Source organism: Leptonychotes weddellii, chromosome 6 (genome assembly GCF_054177405.1).
Source record: "Leptonychotes weddellii isolate Sample4059 chromosome 6, ASM5417740v2, whole genome shotgun sequence".
In the NCBI taxonomy this organism is placed as follows: domain Eukaryota; kingdom Metazoa; phylum Chordata; class Mammalia; order Carnivora; family Phocidae; genus Leptonychotes; species Leptonychotes weddellii.
In genome coordinates, this window is record NC_138374.1 from 65790018 (window position 1) to 65796177 (window position 6160).

The window sequence follows — 6160 nt, forward strand, 5'->3', positions numbered from 1 at the left end:
GTTTTGGGGGCTTTTGTTCTCTGGCGGCTTTCCGCGTCTCTTCTGCAAGTCAGAGCAGAAGGGACCGTTTCCAACCCTCTGCCTCTGAGCAGAGAGATCACAGTCTGTTCTTCAGTGAGCTCTGCAGGCCACACTGTCTCTGTTTCTGTCCGTGCTGCTATAGACTGCAGTGTCCTGGGTTGTGCGTCCCTCCACAGCGCTCCCTGTCCTGCCTCCAGGTTGGGGCATGTCTCTGCCCTTTGTGCTTCTAAAACCGCCAGCCGCTCCCAGTTCGTGCGCGCAACCCCGCCACTCTGTGTTTCCGCCCCAGGGGCTGCGGTTCGCAGGTGCGACCCCGCTGCACTGGTTTTCCACCCCGGGTGCTGCCCTAGAATCCTTTCCCCAACGCTACCAGTCTGCGAGTCTGTGCCTGTCCGCAGCGCGCGAGGCTGTCACTCACCGGCGGTGTAGGATCCCCACGTCCAGGCACCCTCCCACTGCCGTTTATCCTCCGATATCTGCCCGCGGAATCACAGCTCCCCACTTCATACCTCAAAACCAACCGCTTGCGATATTCTGTTTGTAGAAATCCAGATCTTCTTACATCTCAGGCTGGTTTTGTGGGTACTCAGAGTGGTCTGGTAGATATCCAGCTCATTTCCGGGGATCAGTTGAAGTAGGGTCCCCTACTCCTCCACCATCTTTCCCCCTTCCTCTCTCTTTTGGTTTAATAGTTGTATAAAAGGTGTAAGCCTAAGGTGTTCATACTGTATGTTTGTACTTGAAATAAAAACAATCTAATGTGGGGTCAGAAATGATTTTTTTCCCTTTAAAGGGATTTGTATATTTGTTAGTTATCCATTGCTACCTAACAAATTACTCCAAAACTTGTTTTCAAAGATTTTATTTATTTGAGAGAGAGAGAGAACAAGTGGGAGGGGAGAGCAGCAGAGGGATAGGGAGAAGCAGACTCCCCACTGAGCAGGGAGCCTGACAAAGGGCTCAATCCCAGGACCTTGAGATCATGACCTGAACCAAAGGCAGATGCTTAACCGACTGAGCCACCCAGGTGCCCCTTACTCCAAAAACTTTTAAAACAGTATTTACTATCTCTCACAATTTCTGTGGGTCAGGAATTTGGGAGCTAAGTTCTGGTTCAGGGTCTCCCATAAAGTTGCAGGCAGATGTCAGCTGGGGTGAGCAGGGCAGGGCTCCTGGGCAGCAAATTTACAAAAAGAAAGAAAAAAAAAGAAAGGTAGTAAAAGGCCTCTGTTGATATCCTAAAACGTTCATATTGCAGTTAACGAATTATGAGTTAACCCAAAAAGAGAAATAATCTCTAATTTAGGCAGATCTATTTATGCAACAAATCCTTAATTGAGCATCTATTATGTGCCGGGTACTTTGGTAGTAGGTACTTCGGATAAATGGATGGACAAAACCGAGGTCCCTGTCCTGCAGTGGTGGGGATGGAGCAGACTGCAGACTATGAAATGATAAAGAAATACACTTTAGCAGCATGTAGATGATGGTAAGTTTTACAGAAAATATGAAAAGCAGAGCAGGATAGGAGAGTGGGGAATGCAGGACTGAAATGGGACCAACTGCAGTATTAAATAGTATTTAAACAACTGTTCAAAGTTACAATGAGCACTAAAGGGAAGAATAAACAAAACCATCCTAACATACAGCATTAACTAATAAGATGTTGTTCCTTCCAATTACCAAAATGCTTTAGCCTACAGGAGGAACTTCACTGACGTTCTGACAAGCCTATAACAGAGCTCTGAGTAACTTTCTAGCATCTGCAGATCTCACCACGGCGGGGGCTGCTCTATCACCTGTTGGGAGGAGCAGGACCTTCCGTTTACTTGTCTACTATCCTCTAATAAACTCAAGACTAAGGTGGTTAAAGATCATAAGAGAGACAATGCATAATAATGGAAAGAATAAAATTTTAAAAACCTCCAGAGATGATGTAAACAGTCTGTGTAGTCAAGGTACTCCTAGTTTAAGATGTGAACAAGTTAACAGAGAATTAGGATTAAGGAAAGGCAAACCGGGATGGCTGGTCACCCTGGTTGCAATTCAGTGTAAGAAGAGAAAGGAAACACATATTGGGGCCACACAAAGGAGGAGGTATCTGACCAACCCCAAGGCATCCCAGAGGAGGTTATCCCTTGAAAACACAGGGCTGGGGCTTAAAATCAAAGAGGCCAATTAAGAAGGCCAGAGGGAAATAAAGGCATTTAAGAGCACCTTAGGCAGGGCACCTGGCTGGCTCAATCAGTGGAGCACGTGACTCTTGATCTTGGGAATGTGAGTTCGAGCCCCACCTTGGACAGCCAGGTGTAGAGCCTACTTAAAAAAAAAAAGAAAGAAAGAGCACCTTAGGCAAAAATAATAAATAATAAAAACAAATAACCCCCAGGGGCGCCTGGGTGGAGCATTTTGTTGAGCAACTGACTCTTGATTTCGGATCAGGTCATCATCTCAGGGTCCTGGTATCGAGCCCCTCCTTGAGCTCCACACTCAGAGGAGAGTCTGCTTGGGACTGTCTCTCCCTCTCACCTCCCCACCCCAATAAATAAATCTTTAAAAGGAAAACAAACCAGGCACCTGGTTGGCTCAGTTGGTTAAGCGACTACCTTCGGCTCAGGTCATGATCCCAGGCTCCTGGGATCGAGTCCCACATCAGGCTCTCCTTGCTCCGCAGCGAACCTGCTTCTCCCTCTGCCTCTGCCTGCCACTCTCCCTGCTTGTGCTCTCTCTCTGTCAAATAAATAAATAAAATCTTTAAAAAAAAAAAAAAGAAAGAAAGAAAAACAAACCAAAAAAACCCCACAAATAACCCCCAGAGAGTGATGACATTGCAATTAGGGAAATGCAAGCAATTTGGCATGACCTTGAAGTTAGGCCTGGAGAATGGTGAGAAGTGACCAGAGAACAGAGGCCAGATCATCATCACATGCTAGGCCAAGGAATTTGGATTTTATCTGGAAGGCTCTGGGGAAGAATTTTTTTTTCTGACTACAAAAGCAATACATGATTATAAAAAGGAATTTGGAAAATATACAAAAATATAAAAATTAAATCACACCAAATAAAAAACATATACTGTTTTTTCTTTTTGGCATTTTCATTTATTTTTTACTTTCATTTTTTTAAAGATTTATTTATTTATTTATTTGAGAGAGAGAGGGTGAGGGAGGGGCTGAGGGAGAGGGAGAGAGAGAGAGAGAGAGAGAGAATTTTAAGCAGACTCTGTGCTGAGCACAGAGCCCAATGTGGGGCTTGAACTCATGACCTTGAGATCATGACCTGAGCTGAAACAAAGAGTCCAATGCCTAACCAACTGATCCACTCAGGCGCCCCGGCATTTTCATTTTTTAAAAAATTGCAAGTATACTGTAAGTATGAATTCATAGCTATTTATTTCACCTAACATAAGCATTTCAAATTTAATTAGTGGTCTTAGGAAATATAACTTTTAATCATATAATCATTTGTCCACATTATAATTTTTCTTTTTTTTTTTAGATTTTATTTATTTATTTGACAGAGATACAGCGAGACAGGGAACACAAGCAGGGGGAGTAGGAGAGGGAGAAGCAGGCTCCCCACTGAGCAGGGAGCCCAATGTGGGACTCAATCCCAGGACCCAGGGACCACAACCTGGGCCGAAGGTAGACACTTAACGACTGAGCCACCCAGGTGTCCCTGAACATTATGTTTAATTACAAAACTAATGCATGCTTATCATAATAAATGCAAGTAATGCAAGTGTAAACAAAAACAGAATGTTAGAATCCTCCTTTGGCCCACCCAATCATTCCGTCCAGATTTAACCACTTTAGCCTAGATATTTCTGCTTGTGTGTGTGTATATATATATATTTGGGAAAACTCCAAATTCCAAATTTCCCAAATTCCCTAATTTTTGGTATAGAAAGGGAGGAGCACCTTCCCTTTTAATCCCCGAGAATGCAATCTGTGCCCTTAACCCATGTAACTCCAGAAATTCTAGTCCCCTCCCTAAATATCTATGCATGTTCCAAGAGCATTTGCTTCTGCACAAGTTCATTATTATTGTCACTGATCACCTCTTGCTCCAGACTGCTGCTCTAATTTTCTCCAGCAATCACCTCAGCCCATAACGACTTCTCTAGGCCACAACACCAGCTCCTTCTGCTTCCACCCCAACCATGGACATAAAACCTCCCTTTCTCCTCCAAATCATAGCTAAGACATGGCTGTCATGTTTAATACATTATATTAAGAATTTAGACTAAGAAAATGCAATACAGAAAGGAAAATTTTAAACTAGACATGAGATAAAATTGCTCCTAAGGTCTACGAGTAGAGTTTCCCATAAGGCTGTCTCTTGCCTTATACCCCTTCCCCACTCCTGTCACTCCAAGGGCTTGCTCATCTCCACATGAGGGTCACTTCTCATGGTTCTCTCTTTCAGTACAGGGTCCAATTTTTACTGCCAACCAATGAACTCAAAATCTTGAACTTAATCAAATCAATGAACTTAAAAATCTCTTAAAATAGCCTAAAATGTATAATACGCATGGTTCTGTGTATGCAGTTCTGTAGAAAGATGATTTTTTAATTCTTCTAAGTCTTTATCATTAATGTTTCTCTGCAGCTCTCGACCATTCACTTCTTTTCCCTCAAAGAACCCATCTTTCCTTAAACAGCAAAGTTCACTTTTTTTTGGTTAATAGTTGGGAAACCTGTAAAACCATCCAGACATTCTTTTCAAGAGTTTCAGGATGACTGGTGTCCTTTGCCTTGGGCATCCATTGCCCAAGTAATGTGCACTACTTAAATTAATAGGGTTGCCTGGTGACAGATGGTAGCTACACTCATGATGAGCACGGCATAAAATACAGACTTGTCGAATCACTATGTTGTCACATCACATTTGAAACCAATGTAACACTGTGAGTCAACTACACTCAAATAAAAAAATAAATAAATTATGACTTCTCTTTCTTTCTTTAGTCAATACTTGAATTCTTTTAGGTGCCTATGATGTGGCTATCAGATAATCTTTGCAGAAAACAACCTTTTACACCAGCAGATAGACGCTTAACATCTCAGTCTGAAGCCTCTTGACTCATGTATTTGGGTTACCCCACTTGTTCAGGACGTCTCCAGGAAGAGGAGGAAAATAGACACTGTCAAACTGTCCTACAAAAACGTGTTCAAGGAAGAGGAAGGAGGCTGGTGTGATGGGTATGGAGTGAATAAGAATAATAGGGGATGAGGTTAGAGATGTAATCTCGAGCAAGATTCTGATACAAATCATGATAAAGAGTTTGGTGTTCCCTCTGAAATGAATGGAGAATAGTTACCTGATGGTTTTGAATAGTAGAGTAATGTGGTCCGACTTACATTTTAGCAGGATCACTCATGGTGCTGTGTTGAGAATAGACTGTCTGCGGCTAATGGAAACTTACCACGGGTAGCAGAGGAGGGAGACATTATCACTTGTGCTCTGAGACCAGCTGCAGCAGCCCTGGCTCACCAGAAGATGGATTTCCAGATGCTGTGGGCAAGGCGCATCTGCAAGGTGCATGGGTGGTGGGAGGAGATGCCATGGTGCCCTATCTTCAGGATAGAGGGTTGACTGCTGATGACCAGGTGCATTGCTTGCTGGGAATTGCTCTTAGCACAAGGGTACTGCCTTGCCCAAGGGTACACCCCCTCCCCTAGGGACACCTGCATCCAATGACTAGTTAAATCGGGGTAAAAAGATTTGGGATAACTCCGAGGAGCCATCCCATGGCCTCTGTTGTACCTGCGTCACAGTTCAGATTCTTCTGCCCGATTCTGCTTCCCTGGCTCCCCTCTAGCCGTCCCCAGGAGCAGTCCTCAATAAACCTCCTGCACACAATGTGAGCTCGAGAGTCTGTTTCCCCAGAAACCTGACCTGAGACAGTGATTCTGTTAAGATGTAAATAAGGCCAGGCCATTTCTCAACCTAAAACCCTGGGATGGCTCACCGGTTCATTAACAGGGAAACCAAAGTCCTTGGCCTACAGGCCCCATGTGATCTGGAGCCCTGTACACCTCTCACCTCATCTCCTAGTACCCTCCCCCTCATTTGCTTTGTTCCAGAGCCATACTGGCCTCTTTACCACCCCTTAAATATGACAGGTACATTCCTG